The sequence below is a fragment of the Lissotriton vulgaris genome, unplaced genomic scaffold, assembly GCF_964263255.1.
Source record: "Lissotriton vulgaris unplaced genomic scaffold, aLisVul1.2 SCAFFOLD_271, whole genome shotgun sequence".
NCBI lineage: Eukaryota > Metazoa > Chordata > Amphibia > Caudata > Salamandridae > Lissotriton > Lissotriton vulgaris.
The window spans coordinates 561,727-589,412 of record NW_028242776.1 but is presented as its reverse complement, the minus strand read 5'-3'; the positions used below and the strand labels follow the sequence as shown (position 1 = coordinate 589,412).

At 45.7% G+C, this 27,686-nt stretch overlaps 1 protein-coding gene and 1 pseudogene across 2 annotated transcripts in view; one reads left to right on the top strand and one right to left on the bottom strand.

Annotated features, from left to right (window-relative positions):
* LOC147668845 (serine/threonine-protein phosphatase 4 regulatory subunit 1-like) overlaps positions 1–27,686 on the bottom strand; it is a 365,836-nt gene that overhangs the window by 236,475 nt on the left and 101,675 nt on the right. The gene's annotated exons all lie outside the window — the stretch shown is intronic.
* On the top strand, positions 22,394–27,445 carry LOC147668846 (nuclear factor 1-like; annotated as a pseudogene).

The window sequence follows — 27,686 nt, the reverse complement described above, 5'->3', positions numbered from 1 at the left end:
TGTATAACAGCTTAAATGATTATTTGTTAAAAAGCCAAGTCTTCAATGATTTGAGAAATTGGGCATATACCGTTTCGTTCCAAATAGCTGTGGGAAGGGAATTTCAGGGTGAGGGACCAAGGTATGCAAATGATCTACCCCCCATCCGAGATAGTCGGACTCTGGGCACAGAGAATTTCCCTTGACTGGATGAGCGAAGGCATCGGGGAAGACCAGAGACTGCAGATACTGAGGGGCAACACCTAATTTGATTTTGAACATGTAGCTCAGGGCTTTGAACTTAATTTGGTTCTACACCCTGAGCCAGAGCAGGTCCCGCAGGTAACTGGAGACAGAGGTGGCTCTAGGAACCCGGCAAAGTAATCTTGCAGCAGAGGTCTGAACCATCTGCAGCCTGCGAGTCACCGCATTGTTGGATCCTAGGTAAAGAACAATGCTGTAGTTCAGTCTTGAGGTGATTAGCGCCTGGACTACTATTCTCTGGGTGGGCTCAGGCAGCATCCATATGATCTTTTTTAGCCACTTCAGGATGGTAAAGCATGTAGCGACCACCTTGACAGCTTGAAGATGCATAGTTAACGAGTCATCAATGATGACACCCGAATTACAGACTTGACAAGAGGGTAGAGGAAGTGCTCCCATCTTACTGGGCCAATGTTGTGGGACCCAGAGATCCCTGTTTTTACCAAGTATCAAGACTTCGGTTTTCTCTCCGTTGAGCTTAAGATAATTTACCTGCATCCATGATGCAATTTTACCCAAGCCCAGCTGGAGGGGGGGGAAGACCCAGCCACACTCTCCATAGAAAGAGAGAAAATAATAAGGGAGTCGTCCACGTAAGAGAACAGGGACAGCCCTGCATCTTCTGCAACATCAGCAAAAGGTCTAACGTATAGATTGAATAGTAAAGGGCTAAGGATGGAGATCTGAGGTACCCTATAAGGTGAAAGATGGGTATCGGAGCTGGCTGTTGGGAAAAAAAACTTGGAAAGTACGATTTGCAAGAAATGAAATGAGCAAATTTAGAGCTGAGGCACACATGCCCAATGATCCTAATAATTTGCTAACACGTGTGAGACACTGTGTCAAATGCTGCGCTTTAGTCCAGCAAAATAAGGGCCACTGTCCTCCAGCATCCAGGTGACAACGCAGTCTTTCCGTTACCCCAAGTAGAGTTGTTTCCATTGAGAAACCATCTCTAAAGCCCTATTGAGATGGGTGAAGGAACTTTTATGTTTCAACAAAATTAGAGAGATGTGCATAGATCTGTTTCTTTAAATTTTTGAGAAAGCCGGCAACAAAGAAATATGCCAATAGTTAGAGGGTAAATCGGGGTCCGCGTTAGCCTTTTTCGGAAGGGGGAGCCCCATGGCATGTTTCCACTCTGGTGGAACTATGGCTTCCTGTAAGGAGGTATTTAAAAGGTCCATAATAACAAGCAGAAATGGCGGCTCAAGCTGCTTGAGCGCAGAGATAGGACGAGGGTCCCTGGGCGATCCCAAATGGACGCTGCCTAAAAGACATTTAAAGGAGGCTGTGTTTAGTAAGGGCCATGTGCCCAGACAATTAGAATTAGAAGGTGCACAAGGCACCCTACCCAGGTCAGGATGGGTATTGTCAACTGAGTTTAGTGCAGATATGTGCCCTAGACTCAAACAGTTTTGTACAAGCTGTCACCGAATTCCTGGCTGAAGTTTTGGAGGGGGCTTTTAGCAACCAGTCGTCTAGGTAGGGGAACACCTGGTGCTGTTGTCTTCCAAGGAAAGCCGCTACAGGAGCCAGAATTGTTGTAAAGACTCTTGGTACCGATCTGAGGCTGAAAGGGAGGACTGTGAATTGAAAATAGCTCTTGGTTAAAGAGAAGTAACTTCCTGTGCGATGGATGAATGTGAACATGAAAGTATGCGTCCTCTAGGTCTAGATGTTGAAGTATGTCCTGTAAGGAGATCATTCAGAACGACTACCTGATGAGATAGGTATTGAGCTCCCTCAGATCTTCAAATCAGAAAGAACCAAGAGTTGAATCCCTTTCCTCTTTGGGATAAAGGGACAGGTTCTATTGCCCCTTTCTGCAACATTTGTTGGACTTCTAGGCGATGGAGATGTTTTTTTAAGTGGGTGCGAGGAGGAGTGTTTGGAGGAGGATGAACGAACTCTAACGTATGTCCAAACTGAACTATGTTGAGCACCCAACGATCCAAGGTTATTTGTTGCCAATTTTGGAAGTAGAGAGAAATCCTGCCACCTACAGGTGTTTGATGAGGGAAAGGAACAGTAGTCAGAGCCTGCAAGCCTCTATTAACGTCTTGAGGAATTCTTTCCCCGCCGTCCTGCTCTGCCTATGGGTGCTGATTTTGAATATGTTGTTGACTGACCTTGCTGCTGATTGTACTGCAGATGGTAAGACTGCTTGGCAGGTGTATAAGAGGAGTAACTATATTATTGGTACCCTCCTCTGTATGAAGGAAGCCTTCTAGCCCTTGCGCCTCGAAAAGGAACTTTGCGGTATTGAAGCGTCCCAAACGACTCCGCTGTGTCTGTGTCCTATTTTAGGTTGAGTATTCGAGACTTTTTGTAATTTCAGATGTTGGGTTAAAATCATCCCCCATCGCTTGATTTGTTTGTTTCAGTGTCCTTCAAAAATCCTTGCTTGCCAGTGGCCAGTCCTGCCTCTTTGTCCCTCCTTTCTCTCTTCCGTTCCTCCCCTGCAGCAGGGACTAAGTACTATCACATTACACTACAGTTCTTTGTCTATTCTATGAGGGACTATATTTTCCTTGGTTTCCTGCTCTTTTCCTGTTTGTCTGTTTTCAGCTTCAGTGCCCAAGTTTCCTACATTACATATAGCATTCTTCCTCCCTAATGCCATGAAGATCTCAAAGTTCCACTTGATAAATGCTTCTAAACTACTCATTTTGCTCTCCAGCCCTGCCCAATTACTGAATGGCTCAGCTGCTGCTCAGACCCAGCACTTCTGGGTCAGTTTCACGCTCCGATCGAGCGTGCACTCCATCTTTCCCCCAGGGCACAAGCAGGGACCTACTTGCGGGCTACCGTGCTCTTTGTGCATTCTCTGGTGCCCTCGGGGCCAAAGCAGGCATTCACATCAGTGGTGCAGAGGGATTTTCCTTACAGACTTTGTTTCCGTGTTTAAAAGCACAACACTCTTTAATGGTTCAGGCGCACTTGCTATCTAATGTGGTCTTGCCATTTCAGCATGCCATAAGCATGGTTGTATTACTAAGGTAAAATGAGTCGGGCGTTGGCTCAAACCAAAAGTTGACTTTGTTTACTTGCTCTAGGAGTATTTATTTGAAGAGCACAATATTTCCTGTTGCTTTGAAAATGTCTGGATTGTGAAGTCAGCAGTCTCTGGCACTGTCATGAAATGACCAATTTGTAATTAATAACCAATAACTGTGAGCGTTAAATCAGCCAATAAGAAAAAAGAATTTTAAGCCAATGAGCTTGTAAAACGCAGCCTCCTGGGGAGTAGCCTCAAGCCAGATCCGGTTGGTTCCTTTGTGCTGAAACACAGGGAGACAGCACAGTCTGTTGTGTAAGGGTACTTCAAATATTTCAAATATTATACTATCACAGATAATAATCTTGATTGCGTGCACAGCTCACACTTCTGAAGGCACATTTTGGATTCTTGAGCCGCAGCTTCCGCTGACAGCGGTATTTGAAAACCATGGGTGCATGCCATATTCACACATGCCTCTCCACTGAGGCACACTTCCTCACATTTCAGCGAAGTGGTGAAAAGTGATTTCTCCGAATGCGCGACACTGCGACTACTTCCAGCACCCACATGGCCGCCTATTTCATTATACTGCTCTTCTCCACATCCAAATTCTCCAAGTGCAGAAGGTGTTTCAAAGCCTTCCTCCTGGGGACCGCAGTGATTTTTTAAGGGATCTTGACTTTTTTAACCAGCACCATTGTGCTTTCTGGGACTTATATTTTCCCAATTAGACATGAAACCATCAGTATGACAAAGACTACATGCCAAAAAGCAAAAATAGGCAAATAGTGGCACGCGACGAATATCCGTTGCCACAAAAATGGATTTCAGCTCAATCACAATCCGAATTAAGGACGCCACCACACAAGATACTTTCCGTAGTCTTGAAGTCCTGAAACTGGCTGCTATGTATGTAAACAGCATTGCCCATTCCTCCGCTTCTTCCCCAGCCCTCCCAAATACCACAAATTAGTGTACCATCACCAAATATTTCATTTGTCATCCATGTATAGCTCCCTTATTACCCTGTGGGAGGCGCGCTCATCAAGGAGCTGTATATAAGCAGGGAGCGCACGCTCAAGTGAACTTGTCTGGTGTGCTGCCAGCTGTCAGAAATGCACTGTGCGTCCTGTTGAATAAATTACAAATCAACAGAACTGTGTGTGTGTGTAGTACTTATTGGCACCACGGCTTTCAGCTGAGCTCAACCTTTTGCTGCAGCATACTGTATGGTTTTAGTGCCTGAAGTCGTGTAAATAAATACAGTGATGACCCAACAACGCCACATAGATCCTCAGGTGGCGACTTACCCTGCTGCGATCAGACCAGTGTGTCTAATTGGTCCCTTTAGACACAGAGACCGCATTGAGCAGTTTGCAGCTTGGAGTGATGTGCAAGCAGATTCCCTGTGCTCAGGTGCATGTCTCACAGTACAATCCTGAAGAGGGGGCTGGACTGCGCGTTATACCCGTCTAACAACTCCCAGGCTCTAGACTGCAAAGTAAGTTATGAGACAGCTCCCGAGCAGATCTACTCACGCGCTTGAGTGCAACCAGCTGTGATACAGGCTTCCACCCGTGGCCTACAGGGGGTAAATGTATGCCATCACTGAACTCCTCCCTGCTATTATCTCCCCATAAGGTAAATAGACCATCACTTGGGCAAATCCATTTTATTTTTCTACTCTTTGTATGAGTGCTGTAAAAAAAATAAAGAACAACTTTTATAATACACTGCAAATGTCCTCAAAACCTAGAGTGTGCAGAAGTGGTCACGAACATACTCTACTTTGCAGTGAGCTGTACTTATTCAAAGTGGGGTCTCTGCCTATAGGAACAGTGTTTCAGTACATTGCCTTATGCGCTGATGTCATCAAAGAGGCATGACGGTTCTATTGTAAAATATTAACACTTCCCCAAAGAAGAAATACTGTAGATTGTAAAAGCCCACTTTGACTACGTGATTTGCACAATATGATAAGATTCCTGGGGAATACGTTATCACAGTGTCATCCGTTCAGCACAATTTTGTCATGTTTATAGAAATAGGTTTATTGCAGTAGGTATTTTATCCTATTTCTGCTCAAAATTAACTTGTTTCCATCATACCCACTTCCTTTGTCCCCGACTGCTTTTTTTAGTGACCTTATATGATCATATCAGTCTTGCCCTGCAGTATTGTTGTGATCCATTCACATCCATTTTAATAACCAAACAAAAACACTAACACCATTCAGTTTCACCCAGCACAATTCAACAACTAACAATTCTAAATCCAACTCACATAATTCCACTCCATACCACATACATCCTCTACACTCCTGACCAAAACGCGTGGGTAAAACACATTTTGTCATTTACAATGCCAATAGCTCAAACTCTTTCAAATGCGAGACCTGTTGCATTGCAAATGCTCGTTATGTCTTGGAGAGCGTCATCCACATGTTTTTCGAAGAGCGCTTCTCCACTGAATGGAAGGTCTAATATTTTCTTCTGGACCTCTGGTCTAAACGAGATCGCTCGAAGCCAACCCTGGCAATGTAGGACCGCTGCTCCCGCCAGGGAAAGAAAAGCAGTTGTAGCAATACCCATTGCAAAATCAATTACCTCAGAGGAGACCCTCTCCCCCTCCAGGAGGATCTTCTTTGCCTCGGTTTACTGTCTTCAGGTGGTTGGTCGAGGTAAGGAGATAGATCACACCGCATCTGGCGGTCGTAGAGACCCAGAATAGCTAAAGCATTAGCTGCTTTGACCAGTAGGTTTGACATAGAGGAGAATCTCTTGCCCGCATTGTCTAGGCGCCTGCATTCTTTGTCCGGAGGTGTAGTTAGAGGAGCTGCCAGATTTTTCGACTTCCGCTGCGCTGCTTGTAATAGGACGGCATCCTGTTTCGGCTGACTCACTAGGCAAGCCGGGCTATCCTCTGGGGCTTTAGATTTCTTATTTAATCGAGGAACAGTCTACCTGTCGACATTCGCCATATCCCTCATCTCCTCCCATTCAGGAAACGTATCAAAACATGGCTCTTTCCCCCACCCCTATAAAAATTGGCCAGCCTCATCTCACCCCCGTCAATAAACCACAAGAGTAGCTACCAGCGCCAGGATACCTGCCAGGTGACAGTCGCGCTTTATAAATATTTTAAATTAAAATTAAATTAATTAATGAAGCACCAGGACCACCGTGGCTGGGGTCTTAATGACCTTAAGGCCCTCTTCCCATACATGATTTACAATGGGAATGGTTCTTACCGTTTTCTTATAGGGTTCCTTAAAGTCATATAAGAAACACTGTCTGCTCAGAAGGCATAGGCAGATCAAACCTCTTGGCCACCCTGTCGAGAAGATTGTGGAAACCACCTATGTCTCCAGGCGGAGAATCCACAGGAACCAGTTAAGGGGATGAAGAGATAATATAATCATCCCACTCCCTTTGCTGGTCTGGGAGATCCTTGTCCCCTTTGGTCATCATCCAAGGTATGTTGTTGGATAAAGTGAGTAGTAGTTGGAGGATCCTCCATTATTTGCAGCGGTGGCGGTGGTGGCACCCGGGGAGGTTGGTCCAGTGGGAACTGAGCCCTGTTTCTGAGCGGAAGAGGGTTTTGGAAATCTTAGTTTGTAGTGTGACAGCATAAATTGCAAGTCAGAAATCAACAAGGACGACATACAGACAATCTCCTCTTTTTTTACTTCCATCAACGGTGTCGTCGACGATGAAGATATTGCCACAACAGCGCTGTCGTCGATACGGTCGTCGACTCTGCCGTCATAGTTGTTCTTGTCGCAGTTGTCGCCTTAGTCAACGTCATCAGTGTCAACATCGATAGCTTCGTCGTCACTGCCATTGTGGCCTCCGTCGTCGATGGAGTTGGAACCGTCTGTGTCGACACCGTCAAAGTTCTCGGCGACGATCCCGTCGTTGGAACTGCAGGAAGCTGAGGAGACTGATCTTTGTCACTCCGCGTTGACGATGTAGACGCTGGTTTCTTCGTCGACAGTGTAATCGACGATGGCAATTTCTTATGATGCTTTCCCTCAAGAGGAACAGAAGAAGGTTTTCTGAAAGACTTCCTTCCTTCAGGAAGAGACGAAGGAGGGACAGAGCTTGCCTTCTTTACTCCAGCATCTCCTGACATAAGTCCTTTCCTCTCTTTTTCACCTCGGTGAAGAGATTTAATAGGATTAAGCCTGACAGACCCATGGAAGGTCTTTTTGGAGGCTTTGTGGAGGACGTTCTTGTGAAGAAAGGGGTTCAGGTCTTCCCCTTTTTACAGATGTTCTAGAATACGAAACAGGTGAGGCCTCATCGCGGTCATTAGAAACCAGCTCTCTCCTTGACTTCAAATTCTGGAGCCAGGTCAGGAGACATCCCTCATGATCCCTCAAGTTCTTGGTGGAAAAGATACATTACAATCCTTGGCATTGTGGTCAGGATACAGACAGTAAATACAGTCATAGTGAGGGTAGTCCACATAAAGCCTTTTCTTAGAGCTGGAGGCACAAGCTCTAAAAGGGCCCTTTTTCTGCTTGTCTGCCATCAGGAAGTTGAGAACAAGCATTGGAAATGCAATAGGTCTCGCAGCATTAGAGTTAGTGCTTTTAGAATTGTTTATGGGTTTTTTTGTAAATCTTTAGCATTTTTGTTTCCTGTAGCCAATGCTAAAGAATTAAAAAAAAAAAGCCATAAACATTTCTAAAAGCTCTAATTCAAATGCTCCGAGACCTATTGCACTGTGTGAGGGTGAGGGGTTGAGGGTGAGTGAGGGTGAGGGTGGGTGAGGGTGAGTGAGGGTGAGGGTGGGTGAGGGTGAGTGAGGGGTTGAGGGTGAGTGAGGGTGAGGGGTTGAGGGTGAGTGAGAGTGAGGGTGAGTGAGGGTGAGTGTGAGTGAGGGTGAGTGAGGGTGAGGGTGAGGGTGAGGGTGAGTGAGGGTGAGTGAGGGTGAGTGAGGGTGAGGGTGAGTGAGGGTGAGTGAGGGTGAGGGTGAGTGAGGGTGAGTGGGGGTGAGGTATTGAGGGTGAGTGAGGGTAGAGGGTGAGAGAGGGTGAGGGTGAGAGAGGGTGAGGGTGAGGTGTTGAGGGTGAGTGAGGGTGAGGCATTGAGGGTGAGTGAGGGTGAGTGAGGGTGAGGTGTTGAAGGTGAGTGAGGGTGAGTGTGGGTGAGGGTGAGGGAGGGTGAGGGGTTTAAAATGTTACTCAACAAGTGATTAATTTGCATCCTAAAGTACGTAACAGCTTTTTACTAACAGAGCCCCTTCTATCACTCAGAGTAAAATATTTATTGAAAAGTTGCAATTTGCACTTAGCACAAAAAAGTCTATGTGCACACTTATAATAAAAGGTGCCCCTCTTTTATTATGTGCATTCCGGTGATGATAAGGTTTTTTTCAAGCACAGCAGTGAACTGAAAGAATTTGCTGCAGTGGGGGTCAGAGCAGAAAGTCAAAGCATGCCGCCCGCGGCTGACGGGAGCGGCGCCAGCACCTCTGCGTGTGCTGTGGAGGAAAATGCCTGCTGAAGGGGGTGAGCAGTACTACTGGCAGGCCGTTCCCAGAGTATGGGTGAAAGAAATCCGTGCCCCAAGAGGTGTATGCCAGCAAGGTAGGTTCCCAACCCAAGCGGAAATGAAGACCACAGAAAAGTAGCGAGATCTGGGAGTTTCCGAAAAGCAACTCCTGCCCCTTCTCCCCACGCAGCGTGGGTAACGAGCGATACAGCGACGGGGCGAGGACGGAGACAGACGATGGGCCGGTATAGCAGCACGAGTGGCACAGGAAGACGAAACAACGCCTGCCATTCCTGACGCCGCAGTGGAAGGCCAAATTGCTGGGGGGTAGGGCAGGGGAGGGGGCGGAGCGGGGAGAGGGAACAGACGGAGGGAAGGCCAGATAAGGGGAGGGGGGAGGAGAGTAGGAGGAGGAGAGTAGGGTTTGCAGTTTGGTGACTAAGTTGAGGATGGTCTGGCCACTTCCTCAATGAGTCTGTGATCCGTGCTATTTAGTTGTCTATTCTATGATTGCAGGAGTCTGAGCTGGACGTTTTCTTGCGAAATTGTTGGTTTATATGTGTGGCGTCATTACACTGGCTTGTAAATTACCGTTATTTTCTCCTCAAGCGAAAGGATCGGAGACACGGCGACACGGCGGGCAGGGGAGGGGGCGGAGCGGGTAAAATAAACAAACAAGACGGAGGGAAGAGAGGGGAGGGGGGAGGAGAAATGCGACACGGCGGGAAGGGGAGGGGGCGGAGCGGGTAAAATAAACAAACAAGACGGAGGGAAGAGAGGGGAGAGGGGAGGAGAAATGCGACACGGCGGGAAGGGGAGGGGGCGGAGCGGGTAAAACAAGACGGACGTGCACGCGCTTTTAAGCTCAATGCGCATGCGCATTGAGCTTAAAAGTCACGGGCACTGCAAGGAATCGCCACGATTCCTTGCAGTGGATAAAGAGTGGATAAGCCGCCATAGTCTCGCTTGCTCGATGCGCATGCGCATCGACAGGCGAGACCTAAAAAAACAGGTTGAAGAGTAATCTGAAGACAATTAGCTGAAAATATCTCAAGGGTAGAAAATAAGGAAAAAACTGAGCAGAGCTCAGTGGAGACTCCCTAGCAAAACGTGCAGTAGAAAATGTGAAGGCTGAGGTTCTCTCAGGAATGTTCTAAAGGGTGAGGCTGTTCCGATTGGTAGTGGGTTTTATTTGGTCTCTTTTACAAAAAGAGGTGGATGTGTCATAAAACTAATGGGCCTAGGCCTAGTTTCTAGTTTATGATAGCTTTGCATTGCTATTTTTATTTACCTGGGGCTCCCATCTCGACGACAGGGAATGATTCAAACATGTGAATCTATGAAAGTTCCAATACTGGAGTAACATACTCTACATATTGAATACCTGTGGAAGGAACCACAGATAAGTCGTAAGAAATTAAAAAGCATGGAAATAAAATTATCCATGAATGCAATACAAACTGTAGTAGAAGCCAACTAACAATATGAATAGAAAACTATTTAAACCCTTAAAGGGATCCAAACCGAGGCATGTTCCCAACATATCCGCTATCGAAAGGACCACAGTAAGAAAAGTCATAAAGACATTGAAAGCATGAGGACAACTTTACCCGTGACAGTAGGACAATATTTTGCCAAATGACCCTATAAACAAAAAGCTATTTGCTCACGTATCTAGACTCGAACGCTTGATTGAAACTTGTGAAACACAGATCAGTAGGTCATGTCACTGAGCAATACCTCTTTGCCATATAGAGTTATATGCTAGCCAGACATGTTCTGTAACCACAGAGAAAGTCCATCACCCGTGAGAAAGCATAGCGAATGCTCTATTAAAAAGAGTTGCAGACAACAATAGCAAATATTGGCATGGAACCAGTCCTATCCCGAGGAAAATCACCTAGAGATAATACTAATTCCCCTAGGATGTCCCCAGAATTCGGACATTAGAGTAAAATAAACAACTGCCTATGTATTAACAAGAGAAAATGTATAGCTCGTAGATATAAAATAAAGAAGTCACACAATACATACTTTAAAGTATGGAAACCGTAGTGGGCATTATATCAAGTAGGAAAGCAGCAGCCATCCAAAATGTCAGCGTAATACGAATTCCCAAAGATACCACCACCAAACAATTGTATAATAAAGTTGAATAGGATAGGATAGTCAGTAAGAAAAAGAAACCTTTATAGCCTATAAAAAAAAAAAATCAAGGTTAGTACTTGACCCTACTATATGAATAGGGACCCATCTACAAAATATCCAAAGTCTCCCAAATCTAAACCGAAAAAAGTAAAGGGTTATAGAATAAAAAGAATATAACTGATCTTGTATATCCCATCTAGAGTCAACACTCCGCAAAGTGTGAATCCAAACTACAAACAATTAGAGTTAGAGGAATGATGAAAAATAGTTGTCACTTAGAAGAAAGATCCTTTAATATAGTCATCAAAGTCTACTATAAAAATAGAAGTTATGAGGCAATCACCTATTCTCCTCAGGTACAAACATCCATGAATATCTTCATAGAGAAGAAAAGGTACACTCTTAGAGGGAAATTTCCTCCAGAACAGAAGAAAAATCCTGAGTAATAAAGCAAAGCATCAAATAGAATCGGCCAGTAAGCTATGTCTTCCTGGAGCTCTAAAACAGCCTGACATAATCACAGAAAAACAAAACAATAACAAATCAAACATTTATAAACCAACAAATGTCTACATGAATGTGTAGATCAGCCACCAAACTGTAATGGTTATAGGACAAAACATTAACAGCAAAAACATTAAGTGTCCTAATGTTCACAAAATGTTAACTTCCTGGTCCCCACCAACTGTTACAATAATCCTATGTAACATATACATACAAATGTAGCAGACACTGTCATACATTAACAAAAGAAATAAGAGGATGAATTAAATAACCTCTCCGACAATAGGCAGGCCATAGACACAGACGTCATGGGCGTTTCAATTACCAAAATATCTGTATTAGGGATACTGAATTATATGAATTTATTATATCTTAAGACAGATCAATTAACACTTGACATAGTGGCAACTCTAAGCTCCCCAATGATGATCTTTACTTCACAAGCAGAGCGAATTATATATATATATATATATATTTCAAAGAAAAGAAAAAAATATATGACAGGTGTATCAGGCAACAACCCCTTAAGGATCAGAAAAGCAATACACACATGAGACTCATCAACAGACCTAAAGTAGAAAGTCATCACTTCCACATCTAACAGTGAACAGAAATGATGAACATATATCAAAGGATAGTAGGTAATAACTTTAAAGAATAGGACTCCAATCGAAAAGAGACAATTAGAATAACTACCCACATAATACCCTTTCTCATCTTAACATGTTGGAAATAAGGGTGATGATGATACATGTAAATAACATAACCAGAAGTATTTAACCATTAACACCTGGATTGCGCACCACACTGTGTGCCATCAAAAGGAATTTGCCACTTATACAATCATAACAATCCTTCTTTCAAATTCCTGAAAGAATTTAAACAATTAAAGATATGTCTAGGTGTCTTTGACACAACGACATGCTCTACACCACTGCACAGCGGAATCTGCATGTACACCAATTAAGTGTACACCATCAAATGCATATCTTTTAGGCTATTCTGGACTGCCTCAAAAATCCAGATTGATGCAGCCTATGCAAGTCCACACAGCACAACTTTTAGAGCCATAGCTCTCCCCGCAGAATGTGTGATATCCACACCACTTTTAATGGTACATGTAGTCGCTGTCCAGATCAGTCTTTAAGCCAGGTCTTGAGGTCCTTTCTGAAAGCATGCAGGGTAGGGGAGCATCTGATGTTCACAGAGAGCTCGTTCCAGGTCTTGGCTGTGATGTAGGCGAAGGCTCTCCCGCCCGTTCTGCTTCTGGGGATGACCTCCTCTAGGGCGAGCTCGGTGGAGCGGAGGTTCATCTTTGGTACGTGGAAAGATACTCTCTTGTTGAGTTATTTGGGTCCGCTGCTGTAAAGGGATTTGTAGGCGTCGGTGAGGAGCTTGAAAGCGACCCTCTTCTTGACGGGGAGCCAGTGGAGGCCTCGTAGGTGTCGGGTCATGTGTTTGTGACGCGGTGTCCCGAGGACGGGTCAGGCTGCGGCGTTCTGGATGGTTTGGAGTGTGTGTAGAAGCATTGTGTTGGTTCCGGCGTAGAGGGTGTTGCCATAGTCCAGTCTGCTGGTTATGAGTGCGTGGGTGACAGTCCTTCTGCTGTCGAGGGGGGGGGGGGGGGGGGGTGGTCCATTTGAAGGTCTTGCGGTGGATGCGCAGGCAGTTGAAGCTAGTGGAGGCCAGGGTGTTGATCAGGCTGTTCATGAAAAGGGAGGAGTCCGGGATGATGCAAAGGTTCTGAGCATGGTCCGTAAGGGTGGGTGGGTTCCCGAGGGCGGGGGGCCACCAGGTGTTGTCCCAGGCGGGGTGCACGGTCCGAGGATGAGGACCTCGGTCTTCTCTGAGTTCAGCTTCAAACCGCTGTCTTTCATCCAGACTGCCACGTTCTTCCTTCCTTCCTGGAAGCGGAGTCTGGTGTCTTCAGGGTTTTCTTGAGTGAGGGGATGAGCTTGGTGTCGTTGGCGTAGCATACAATGCTGAGCCTGTGCTGTCTGGCAATGGCGGCGAGTGGGGCTATGTAGATGTTGAAGAGTGTGGGCTGAGTGATGATCCTTGGCGTACTCCGCAGTTGATCTCTGTGGGTTTGGAGAGGAACAGAGGGAGTCTGATCCGCTGGTTCTCATGGTGAGGAAGGATTTCACCATGGTGCAGTTCCTTATATCCCCGTGTCGTGAAGTCTGGCTGAGAGTGTGCGATGAAAGACGGTGTCGAAGGCTGATGAGGTCTAGAATGATGAGGGCCACGGTGTGACCGTGGTTTAGTAGCATACGGATGTCGTCAGTGGCGCCGAGGAGGGCAGTCTCGGTGCTGTGGTTGCTGCGGAATCCAGACAGGGAAGCGTCTAGGATGGAGTTCTCTTCATCATGCATAATAAATTAGGCTATTTTTCGAAGAAAACACAACATTTATTCGGCATATAACAAGCAAAAGGTCCGCGCCAGAGTAGTTATGTAGAAGAGGGTAGGACAAATGTAGGTACCTAGGCCTATATTGGGGTACATAGGGGCTCATAACAAGAGAAGCTGACAATACAAGACTACAGTTTCTCTCCTTAACACTCTTGCACAAGAGGAACTCAACTCTGTAGCACTACCAGGTGGAGAAATTAAGTCCAAAACTGGAGAGAATTCAATTCCACCAGCCTCACCCAGTTCTGTCAACCAATTTCCTTCTACAGGAGGAAGGACAGTGTTGTGCAAAGTGTTTTGATTCCTTATATTTTCCCCTTCACCTTGAAAACTACTCATTCCTGTAGGAAGAGTTGTCTAAAGTAGACGGCTCTAACAGTGCAATAACCGACGCTTTTGCTACGTCAAAGAGTAATGGGCTTGACATTGACCAACGACACTAACATCAATGGTTGAACAGACTCAGGCGCTGAAGTTGGAAACCCCAATGGGCTGTGCAATGGCGAATGGCTCCTCGAGACATCTCTGGACTTGAGAGGGACTGACGACGATGTGGTGCCGCCACTAGGATTTTCAAATGACGCTCCCTCAACGCCTTAGGCTGAAGACAGAGGGAACCACACTCCTCTGAATTGTGAAGTTCTCCGAAGAACTGTGAGAAGTTGGCCTGATATATGATGTTTCCAATTCTGGAACCACCTTGTATCAGTCCAAACAACCCTTATGGTGATCGGTTGTAAGTCAACCTTATAGACCAGTTATCCTAATGGTAACGTAGACAAAGCAGTCTTAGGCTAAACTCTGAAAGGCATGTGAAGCCAGCTGTATTACCATACACAACCCCCTTGAATACCACATGAAAGGACACCACACAGATATATATTGAAAATATATATATTTATTAACTACAAATATCCCCTGAACTCTTTATGAGCACAGAAGCACAAGCGTTAAACAAAACACAGTTTAAAATATACAAAAGTTGCACAATATGGATGAGCCCTAGGGGCCACCTAAACCATATAATAAGAAAGTGGTATAAGAGATACCAATCGATAGGGAAACAGGCCTAGGGCCTTGGGAATCGCTGGAGCTGTTCGGGACTAGCAGGGACTAAGTTGGGAAAGGCCCGCGGGACTCGGGTGCAGTATTTAAAGTGCACGCACTCACCAATGCAAAGTCTATGGTGCGTAAAAGTTAGAAAGTTAGTTAGTTCGGAACCTTCCGAGTGACCTAGAAAGCTGAAACTTGAGCCACAGGCCCTAGAGGTGAGTACCAGTGTAGGAACACCGGCGTTGCTGATTTACCTCACCCACAGGAAGCGGGTGCACAGGGTCGACGTAGAGTCAGGTTTCCTCACGCTGGTCGATGGTGCTTGGAGCTGAAGATGCTGCAGGCGGCTCGATGTGAAGAGTTCCGGTGGATCCAAGGGTGGATCTGAAGATCTGAAAGCAGAGGGGACAATGTTCAAAGTCACTAGTCAGTGACTACCGTGGAACCAGATTGGAACCAGGCGAGGTCGGGTGCAAACAGGCGTTGAGGTGTAGCTTCTCTCTGCAGCCACGTGGACACCGGGGGTCGAGGACGTCCAGGAGTCGGCCACGAGCTGTCCCACGCAGGCTTCTCGCTGTTGGCGGTGTCGGCAACTTGATTGAAGCAAACAGGCCTTGGATAATGCAAGCCACGCAGGAGTCGAAAAAGGCTTGTTACTCGGACCAGCAAGGTCAGAGCGGGTGCTCCTTTATACAGGAGCTAGGGCAAGTCTGGAGCAACCAGACCCGCAGTGTAGTTCTTCGGTTTCGTCGCCAAGATGGCCGCTGACCACGTGGCTAGTGGCCGGGAAGGCGTCGAGTGGCACAATGCAAAAGGGCCCCACGCAGATCGTGGAGATGCTGGGGGGCTGATCTTCGGTGCAAGGGCTGCTCGGTGGTGGGGGTTCTCAGTCCCCAAAGCTCAACGTCGAGGGTGCCTCTGATGCTGCGCAGTCAGCTCTTCGGGTGTCTTCCAAGATGTCCGGTCCCATGTCTCTCGGTGCCTCCACGGGTCCCTTCTTTGCAGGGACTGTGGATCGGGCTGTGAGAAGTCTGGGAGTCTGGGTCTTGTCAGGCTCTGGGCTCTGGCTCCGGCGGGAGGCGGCGGCAAAGCAGACATCGATTCGCTGGTTGGTGCCCGTGTTCACAGGGTGGCCACTCCTAGGCCACAAGGGAGATTCTTTTCAGTCTTCTGTGCAGCAGAATGTCGAAGTCCAGTCGTCTTCTTCGTTTAAAGTTGATTCAGGATGATCTAAGGTGCTCTGGCACTGCTCCCACTCTTATTCCCAATCTGAGGGGTGGATCACCTGCTAGGTCCCTCCTCTGGGTGGGACCAGGAAGGGGGGCGTCCAGCTCCTCGCCAGGCCTGGGTGTGGAAAGTCCCAGGACCGGTTTGGACTGGCTTATGCACGGGGACACCTTGTGTGCCCCGGGCATGTCTCAATCTATTCAGCCTTGTCCTACCCAATACACAAAATCCTGTCTGGGGTGGTGCTCGCACCTCCCAAGGCAGGAAACCCTTTGTCCAAGCCTCACTCGCTGGAAGGACTCCCAGCATCAGGAGGTCAGACTTGTGTCTGTGGTGGCAGCATCCATTTTGTGATGCTGAGGCTCTGGTTAACTTTAACAGGGTTAAGGCTACACACATGTCGTGTCCCTCTAGAAGGGTGGAATGCTATCCCCGTCGACAGAACTGTCGAGGGGATAGTATTCCAAATCGTATGACACCTTACTCGACATGTTTTGATAAAGCCAAACCAAAGTTAGCATATAACCGCGAGGATTATAATGCACTTAAGAGTATATGGTATGGCAGTATCCCGGAACAGCTTAGGGAGTGGTTCCCGACAGCTGCAGTCAGGCTCAGCTCATGCTAGAGCACCATCTCACATATTTCCAAGCACTCTGCCTCCAGGATTGAAGAGGCCTTCCATAGGAGTGGCTGATAGGAACATATGTGTCCAATTTAAGGTTAGATATAGGGATACTATATCTAAGTAAGAGGTGATTACACCAACTTACCCCAGCTGAGTGATCAGCCAGTTGTGTCAAATATGGAGGAAAGGCCAGGGGTGCCAGAATACATGCTGCAGCCCCTGATAGGCCTTGGAATCACCTATGCCCTGGGTACCTAGGGTACACTGTTACAGGGGCCAATAAGGTGAACCAGTTCCAATTCGTAATGCACCTAGGGTGCATTGGCTGTAATTTAGAGAGAGAACAGCAGGCTGTGGGTCTGATTAGCAGGCCCACAGCCACATTAAGTCATAGACCAGTGAAGCAAAAAGCAAAAATTTGTGGTGACCATAGGATAGCAGACCCTACTCTCCTACAAGAACCACATACAGATGGCATGGATATCCGTAGCTGACATTTGTCTGCCAAAAGATCCACAGAGCTTAAACCCCGAAGACATTTAAAGAAAAAAAAACACTATTTCAATAAACTGCTGAGATGAAAAGAAGGAATTGGCGACTTATATAGACTCCGTTGATGTCATCCATATAAAGTCGCACAACGACTTCTTCCAATGCGCAGATGTCTGACGGAAAAATGTATGGGTTCAGTCTCAAGCCTGGGTGTGGATTCTGAAGTAAGCAATTTGCAGCTAGATATTTCATTCAGATACCTTTTTCAACAAATTTTATAGATTGCAATTTTAATTACAATTTTAAAAGTGAAGAGATCCTGTTTTTTGCAGCTAAATATTTTAATTTGTTTGCTGTTTTTGGTTGCCTTCACAACAATGAACAAATAATTGACCTCCTTGATTTCCCTATCCACGTGGCCATATAGAACTTTGAGAAAGATAATTCTTTTTATTTGGTTTGTGATTTTTAAATGTTTCAGAGATACTTCTAGCTTGGTTAGTTTTCTCATACTTGTTTTTAGGCCTGTCATCCTAATGGTGATCCTCCCCTAACTTTTTGCTCAGTTGTGAGGTTGAGCCTGGGCAGTGCATTATCTGCTCTGAGAGGCATACTGTATTAAGGTATGGACTTGAAGCTCCGCCCATCTTTTCATTTGGCTACTGCAACTTTCCTTTCTAAATGGTTGCTTCTAATTTGTTAGTAGGCTTGTTAGTCCCGCCTTTGTAGCGCCTTGTCTGCATTTTTACTTGTTGTCACACAGTCAGTTTTAGCTACAGTCCATAAGCATCATTTTCTTCAATGTCTTTAATCTAGCTGCTTTTGCAGGCACAACAGGCCAACCCTAACCCACCCTTTTTTCAGGACAGCGCAGCACTGATCATGGATGCTGCACTTTATCTTTAAAAAGGATCCCTGCACAGCGCTGCACTTCTGCTTGAGCTATGCTGCTTAACAAATGCATTTTATTTTTAAAAGCGCCCCATACCGCGCTTTTACTTTAATCGTGGCCACACCTTTCTTTAGCCGAGCTGTGTCTTAAAGAAAGGGATGTGGCCGACATTGAAGTGAAAGCGCGGCATAGGGTGCTTTTACAAAAAAATAAAACATTTGTTTGACTACTTAAACAAATGCTTCTTTTTGTAAAAGCGCTCCATACCGAAGTTTTCACTTTAATGCCGGCTCCGCACCAACAGCTACATTTGTTTTTCACTACTGTGCGGCTTATTTCTCTCACAGGCTAGCATTGGGAATTCTTAAAACCACTTTTAAGCAATATTTCCTGATTAGAAAGGAGTAGCTAAATCATGTCTTATATCTTTGGAATGGTAATGATAAATCCTCTTTAGTGGTAAAGTTGGATTTGACATTACTATTTTAGAAATACCACTTTTAGAAAATTGACATTTCTCTGCTTTAAACTTTACTCAGTGTCTCCAATACAGGTGTGGGAAGGGTGACAGCTACACTTTGTGCATTTCCTCTAGACAGCCTCAAACACTGGAAGGTGAGGCTCATCAGCAGCATTTAAGAACTCATATGCATTTATATGGGTCTTTCTGGGCAAGGAGGAATGGGAGGGGCTGAATCTTGCACTTCAATAGATAGTGTACTGTCCAGACACAAAGCACTGATGTGGCGCCCCACAGATAGCCTGGCAGACAGGACTGGGTTGAAAGGGATCTTTGTGCACTTCAGAGGGCTCTTAAATCAAAGGCACTTTTGGGTATAAGTACTGGGGCTCTGACCCAAACAAATCGGTACACTACTGGACCTGGGAAGAACTCTGTTGGAGTAAAGACAGCTCTGCTGTAAGGATTGCCACTTTGCTTTGACAGACTGTTCTAAGGAATTGCTTATCTGCTTTGCTGAGCTGCCCTTGCTGTGCTATAGGCCCCCAGGATGTACTACGCAATACCAAACTCTCTTGAACATTATCACTAACCTAACTCTGGCACACTCCAGAATGATTATACTAGGAGATTTCAATCTTAGGGAGGACGGGAATTTTAGCAACCATCTGAGAGATTTGAGGCACACATGCGCACATTTCAATCTTTCACAGTTGGTGGAACATTCCAACCATCAAGGGGGGCACATTCTTGACTTACTGTTCGCCAATCAATCTATAACTAAGGTTCTAAATATAATACCTCAGTATTGGACTGACCATCATTTAATTCATTTTAATATTAGGCTGCCCTGTCCAGACGACTGAACTAGTCCGCCAAGGATGTATAGGAGAGGCAAGGAATGGGCATAATTAGGTAAAACTAGAATCCATGTGTCCGCCCCAGATGCTAACCTTTTTATACCCACTGTGACAGTAGAGGAAAGTTATAAAATCTATACTAGCTATATAACCGATATTTTGGATCAGACAATTCCAGTAAAGAAGCTAAAAAACAGGAATAAAATCATGGCTCCCTGGTATAATGAAGAACTGAAACAGGTGCAAATGATCCATAAGAAGGCAGAGAGGACTTGGAGAAAGAGCTACATTGAGGAAGATACGGAAGACTTGAGACTAGCACAGCTGAAATACAAAGAGCTCATCCTTAAGTATAAGGTGGACTTCTAAGCTACATCTATTACACAAGCGCCGAATGGAACAAAAGCACTCTTTAAGATCGTTAAGGACCTTTCCTCCCCAACTTTCTGAATAATAAAGTGGCAGCATCACAAAAACTATGATGAGATTGCCTCTTACTTTCAAGACAAGATTGTCAAAATTGTCGGTACTCTCATCCTAATAATACCGATGGTCAAGATAACTCGGATCAAATGATGGATGAAGACCCACAACAGCAAAGGACCTTGGATAATTTTCAGACCCTCACTGATGCTGCTTTTAATAGTCTGGCGCTCAGTGTGTCCTCGGGCTCCCCCCTTGACCCCCTCCCCCATAAAATCTGGAAGCCATTTGGACGAGAAACCTTTCCCTGGCTACGGCAGATTTGCAATCAGTCCTTAGAAGAAGGAACTGTCCCGGAATGCTGGAAGCAAGCGGTGGCGACTCCATCGATTAAAAACCCCTGCCTGGACCAGTCAATCCCGGCGAGTTTCAGACCTATCTCTCTCCTGCCATATCTGGTTAAAATCTTGGAAAAAGCAGTTAGTAGGACACTATGGTGCTTTCTGGAGGATAATCACTTGCTTGATAGAGACCAATTTGGGTTCCGCGCAGGGCATGAGACTGAGAAGGCTTTGGCCACCATGCTGGATAATTTGCGCATGCAAGCGGACAACGGGAATGCCACTGTCTTAGTGCTTCTCGCATTCGACACGGTGAGCCACTCCATCTTAGTGGAGAGACTGAAGAAGATAGGAGTGAAAGTACGGGCATGGCAATGGCTTCAGTCCTATCTTGCAGGGATATAGCAGGTAGTAACCTTGGCACCGTTTTCATCCAGCAAATCCCGGGTAGTCTATGGGGTGCCACAGGGCTCTGCGATCAGTCCTATTCTTTTTAATGTATATCTGCAGCTCTTGCTCCCCATTATTAAATCTTTTGGAGTCAGCCTAGTCAATTATGCGGACGATACACAATTGGCATTCTCCTTAGAAGGAGAACATGCAGTATCTCTGGACATGTTCCAGCAATGTATGACCCGGACAATAGCTGGCTCAGAAGAAACTCCCTACAATTTAACGGTGGTAAGACGGAGGTGGTGTACTGCTCCTCTGCCAGGATGTCTAAACATCTACCATTTGAGTTTAAACGTACTTCTGAGGAGGAACCACTGACTCCGGTCAGCAAGGTACGCAATCTGGGGTTTCTAATTGATGATAATCTTCAGATGGAGTCACAGGCAAATCAGACTGCCAGCGTGTGCTTCTCCCTAATGCGCATGTTAAGTAAGATACTCCCACTACTACCAAGAGAGTCGCGCTCCCTGGTGGTAAGAAGTACAGTGATAAACAGGCTGGACTACTGCAATTCCCTGTATTTGGGGGCTCCACAATACATCATTCAGGGATTGGAGAGAGTTCAGTCTGCAGCAGCAAAACTGGTGCTTAATAGGCAGCGGCGCTCATCTACCACCCTGGCCCTGAGAGATCTACATTGGCTGCCTTTTAAGGAAAGGGTTCACTTTAAGTCACTCTGCCTGGTATTTAGAGCGGTGCAGGAGATGGGTCCAGTCCCACTACAGGAAAAATTTACTTAGTACCAGCCAAAGAAGCAGTTTCCCTCCCCTAGTGCCAGCCTAGTGACGATTCCCAGGTTGGTTCAAACACTCTAGGTTGGGAGGGAGGGCATTTAATGTGGCTGGTGCCAGTCTATGGAACGAGCTACCCCAGAATCTCAAACAACTTGATTCTTTGATTGAGTTTCGAAAGAATCTTAAAACCTGCCTCTTTCCTAGGGTCTAACCTCTTTTCTCCCTGATTTTCTGCTCCAACCTATTCTATTCTGGTCAATTCTTTTTAGTCTGAAGCTCCAGGATACCCGTAGGGTGACAGCATGCGCTATATAAGCATTAATTCCTTCATCACTGCCTGCTGAGGACAATGACTGGACCCATCTCACTTGAACCCAGAGTGAGCCCAAGGGCTTGCTCCCTATCCCAGGGTCACAAAAGACTTTCTGCAATCCGACCAGTGCTGCTGGCATCTGGGAGTCCTACCCTTACCAGAGGTGCTCCCTCCAGTCCTGGGCCTCAGAAGCAGGGTCTGCAGCAGATTGCTGCAGAAACAGATGCATCGCCCTTCAACGCCACAATCCTCCTCCTCTTCAGCGGAACCTCAGGTTTGGGTCCTGTAGCCAGGATGCCCTCAATCGCAGTCAGGCAGAACTTTGGATTTGTATACCTGTCCCTCACAAGCTTAAGTAACCTTTAGACCCTAGTGACTTCTAAGCACTATTTTTGGTTTAATCCTTAAAAATTCATATCTCAACAACTTCTTATTGGATTTTTGTCAATTTGGTCTTATTTTACTCCGATAAATATTTTCTAGTACTTTACACATTGCCTCTTAAGTTAAGACTCCCTGCTGTGCCAAGCTACCAGAGGGTGAGCACAGTTTAAAGTGTGTATATAGCTTGCCCTGACTAGGATTGTGGTTTCTATTTGTACAGGGTGTAAACTTCTGCCAACTTGAGAGCCATTTTCTAACACTTGTATACCCCATTTTGAAAAAAATCTACTTCAGTCTCACTTTCAATTTGACCTTTAACATGTATTCACATATTTGTCTAAACGTTCTGTCTTAATTCTAGAAACAAGAAATTATTTTCTCTCTAGTACAAACGATTGGTATTTGCTCATTTCTATCTTGGTTTATGCCCATATGGAGAAGACTGTACCTGCTCCTGACCCTGCTTCTGTCCTGGGTGTTGCTTGGTTCTAGTGACACAATGTGCACGGGATTCAGGTCTGGGCATACCAGCCCTAATTTGGGCGATATACTGAAGCATACAAAAAGTGATCGCTGGAATACTTGAATAAATCTCAGACGCTGGTAATTACTCGTGGCTGCATCCCAGTCCATTGTTATTTTGCACATCATGCTGCCTCAATTTGGACCCAGCGATATGCAAATCAGTCTTGACCCTGCTCCAATGGGAACTGCCAAGCCAGGTCCTCCCTGAACCTGAACTCAAGCAACCCAGGACCGGTGTCGCCCTGGTTATGCGCTCATCTGTCCAGTATAGATTGGTTCCAGTGACAGTGTGCACAGGACCCATGTCTGGTCATACGATCCCACTCATCCCATACCCGTAAAACTGTAGAGTCAGATTCTTCAGTGTATTTTTCCCATTTTTTAAGGGTTGGGGGTTACTTTTTTTGCTGGAGTAAGAAAAGAACAGGTATTTGCAATGCTATAGGTCTCTCATTTACGAGAGTTTTAGCTATTGGCATTGTAAATGACAATACCTTTTATTTATGTTTTAAACACAAAAACAAAAATAAAAGGCATTGTTATTTGTAATGTCAATAGCTCAAACTCGCGTAAATGCAAGACCAATTGCATTGCAAATGCCTGTTATTTTTTTGGTAGGCATGGGGAGATTAAGTGATTTGCCCCGCATATCAGGTTGTTGAGCCGACGCCAAGCTCTAACCTGGTTCCCCAGCTATATAGTCGGTAGCTCTGACCGTTAGGCCACATCCTCGTTGTCACATTAAGAGGGTTCACTAGACCCATTTCTGCCTTCCAGGAGGTGGAGGCGGTGCGTTTTCTATAGCAACGCCCTACAGTCAGAAAGCAGCGATTTACACAGAACCAATTCCCAGTAGCCAGCACTGAATAGAAAATGCGCAGCTTATTATCGCCCATCTTTTAGTGGATTTATTTAAACCTCTGATTACTTATTGAAAAAGAGTTTAGGAGAGAAAGGCAGGGTAGGTCTTTTGAGATGTTCACTCTAGAAGCAATTAATAAACGTAAACATTGAGTTAAAACACTGCCATGACAAATGGCATGTGTCTTTGTTATGAATTTTAAATATATAGGTTTGTTTGTGTGTGTGTGTTTTATGTATAGCTTTGCAGTATGTAGAAGAGAAATTATATAATTATATGCAGGACCAGGTTAACCCGTATTACTAAAACTAGGATGTGATGGGGGATAGGGAGGGGGGCCCGTCCTGGGCTCTTTGGAATACACCAAATCGCACCGCTGGTTTACACAATTTTTACTGTTTCAAGCACATGGATATGAAGTGATCTGCCCAGAATCACACAATGTACCCGCTAAGTGGCAAAGCCACGATTTTACCACAGCTCTCCAGGTTTCCAGTTCAGGCTCAAGACACTAGCCCGCGTCTACCATTTAAAGCAACTCTGCCATTTTACAAACCTCGTGAGATCCGGTAACTGCAGAGAATTAACAAGTTAGCTCCCAATACTAAACACCATTTCCTCTGATGGCCAGGAATGTTTATGTCTCTGAAAGTCAAGTCCTATCCAGCAAGAACAATCCTGTACTCTTTTTTCCGATTCCAGTTCTCTCGCTGCGCTCTAGCGCTCAAGTGCACCTTTTGTACTATATTTTATATATTTATATTTTAGGGGAGAGGATGTGGTCCGTCGGCTAGACTGCAGACTTTGGTGTTGGAAACCAGGGTTCGAGCCACGAGCCTCGGGTCGCGTCCACATCCTGTGATTCAGGGCAAATCACTTAATCTCCCCGTGCCTAAATGTGTAATGTAAATACGGTGCTTGTGTAAAGCGGTCCAATACCTTTGGGTCGAGTTCGGGCTATATAAATATGCAAAAAAAGAATTTATAGCACTTTTTCATTTTGCGCATACCTTCTGAAACAAACAGAACTCAAACGTAGACTTTTTTGTCTCAATGCATAAACGCTTTCTTTGATTTTCTGGGCCAAAATTACATGCACTGCCTGGGTGGTACTGATTGTTACTGAGGCGCTATTTTACATATGTGCCATATTACATAGGTGCGCTATATAAAAATAACGCACGAGGTAACAATAAATAGTAAAGGCTGGTTAACCAAACGCATAACGAAGAACGAACATTCTCGGATTGCTTAGTTTGCAGATTGCTTAATTGGCGCTGATGCACCAATATTTGAAAAGATAGATGCAAATGTTTATTGTAACTTGTCAACCCGTGCAGAATTCGGTGCAAATGGCAATTAGACACGTTTTGCGCCACCATTTCTTGATCAATCAGTACTTTTTCTCACAGCAGGAATTATTATGTGTATAGCGCCCATGTTGGCACACATGAGCAATGGTTTTGGTATTGCAAACAACATTGCGTGCCAAAAATTGCGTCACATAGCACACACGGCGCTAAACAGCATGCACGTTCAAAAAGTACTAAAGTGCTAAATAGCACTTTAGTGCAAAGTACCACTTGTCCTGCTGTTATGCAGTTTACAGTTAGACAGGTGGTATTCTGCGGACAGCAATGTGGCTATGGACCTGGAAGTGCAATGTTCCCAAAATGATAACTGAGGATAGGAAAACCCATATGCACGTTTATATCGCGTTCAAATATTTCTATTCGGAATGTTTTATTGCATATATATTTAACGTGGTTGTATTTTTCTGTCAATATTTCAGTGTTCATTTTGCAATCACACGTTTCTCTCTTTGGTCACTGCATATTCAGTCACAGTTCTATATGTCAGGTGGTCTATGACATAGCATTTTAGGATGACTGAGTTTCATCTGGGCACTTCAGGTCTGCACTCGGCCATAATTGGCCCTGTAAACGTGTTTTGTCTTAAAATGTGAATTTCCATCTAGCATCAACTACAAACCCGAAAGCAGATAATTGTCTGTGCTTAAATGCCACGTCTTTATTTTTCTATCCGACAAAAGCAGTCCCATCGCTATTAAAAACACGATGTGTGACTCTTGGCAGGGCTGTATGAGTGCTGAGTGAGTGACTGAGGATGCTTTATAAGTGCAGGGTGAGCGGTGTTCCTGTATGAGTGCAGGGTGAGCAGTGTGCCTGTATGAGTGCAGGGTGAGCAGTGTGCCTGTATGAGTGCAGGGTGAGCAGTGTGCCTGTATGAGTGCAGGGTGAGTAACGGGTCTATGTGTGAGAAGGGAGACTGGCAAGTCTGTTTGTGAGTCTATTACCTTTTTAAAAAAAAATGCTAACAACCTTTATTGAACGATAAACTGAAAATACTTCATTTACTCCTATTTCTCAAATTCTCTTGGGAGGCGAGAACCCCATACATCCCCCACCTATGTCTGAGTCAAGCTCGCTCACACTTTATGTGTGACTTACAACTTTCTGCGGCACCACTTTTAAAATGCACCAGCTGCCACTAATAAGCACTATTCAACTTTTGCACAGAACAAAGAAAACCGCAACAGTGCTTGCTGCCTCCATTTGACTGCACTAGCAGAGCCTGCCAAGTTTGAAAATGATATGCGTGCCAAGTTCGAAAATGAGCGCGATAAAGTAGCAGCTGGTTGGGCGAGGCAGGGAAAGGTCACACAAATTTCGACCAATGGGGCAGAGGAAAGCATGAACAGGTCAATGGCGCATCTCAAACACTGGTGCGACGATTTAGACTTCACTAACATCCCACAGTCGCACAAGTTGGGGAGTGGTCACGCGCCATCTCAATTCATAGAGAATAAAAAATCTGGCATTTTTTTATTCCACTACGAGGTAATAGGGCGAACCCACGCCTAAAATGGCTGCAAATAAAATGTGCGCTCGCGTTCCAGCATGTAAGTATTGGTCATCTTCCGGGTTCTCTCAGTCTCAATAGAAAATAAAATACGGCAGAAACGTCAGATCTTGCAGCACCGTAGTCTATGGATGAATACCACGCGTGCATCAAGGCCCTGCTGCCACACGTGCACGCGCTGGCCTAGACATGGTTCAACCTGTATGCACGTAAAATGCTTTACCTGAAACAGCAAAAGTGGCGCATGTCGCGCGAAGAGATGCCAAGGAAGAGCTTCTTAGCCAGAGCGCTGAACACAAGCGGGCATGGGCCGCCCGGCTGCTGGCCAAGCTAAGCCGCGACTTGAGCCCGCAGAGTCGCCAGGACCTGGTGCTGACCATAACTGGTCGTAAGCCGCCCTGCTGCCTCCTCTTGAAACCCCGACCAGCGTGGCAAGATGCGCTGCATAGACTGCCAGCGCTAGGACGACGAGATCTGGCGCCTGGTCATGGTCATTCTGTTCAAGGGTATTGCCCTGGAAAGCACAGATGGCGAGCGGCTCATACGCGGTCCCCAGTGCCGCAGCCCAGCGCTCTGTGTGCAGACCCGGCACATCGCTGTGTCCGTTCGTGAACCTGACCTCTGTATCTGCTGTGAGCTCAGGTGGGACCCAGTAAAGCCTTCTACAGTAGCGCCCTGTTCAGCGCCAGCTACTGACTGTCAGCACAATCAGTCCGTCCAGTAACAGGGTGTAAACAGCATTATACTCTATGGGATTCAACACAGACACCAGCTACCCTCAAGAAAATATTCACAGACAGAGACCCCAGCATTTTTCACAAGAGAATCCTGATCACTGTTCAGAGAAGCAAGCGCTGCCTTCGACTAAGGTATCACACTGCTATGCTACAGAGGACCCTCCCACTGAACGTGCAAGAGAGCAACAGCTATCAGAAAATAAACTTGAGCACCACGCCCCAAACGGCCTTCCTCTCGCCGAGCATCTTCGAGATGGAGCGCAACCTCGTAGAGAGCATGGCCAGCAATAACTATACTGAGGAGGCACAGCCAGTTAACCAGGAAAAGCATGCGCCTATTAAACAAGCACTCGCCAGGACGTAGAGTTTTCTCTTTTGCTGCCGTCCCACTTGGACCGCCTGGCCTGCTTTCCTTCTGAAGTAAAAGGTTTATTACCTTTATGTGACCATGTGTTTGCCCCCATAAAGATAAGAAACCTTTTACTTCAGAAGGAAAGCAGGCCAGGCCGTCGAAGTGGGACGGCAGAAAAAGAGAAAAGTCTACGTCATAGAATGCTCTTTACCAATGACTGGCCACCGTTTAGCATAAACGGTGACGCAGGCCA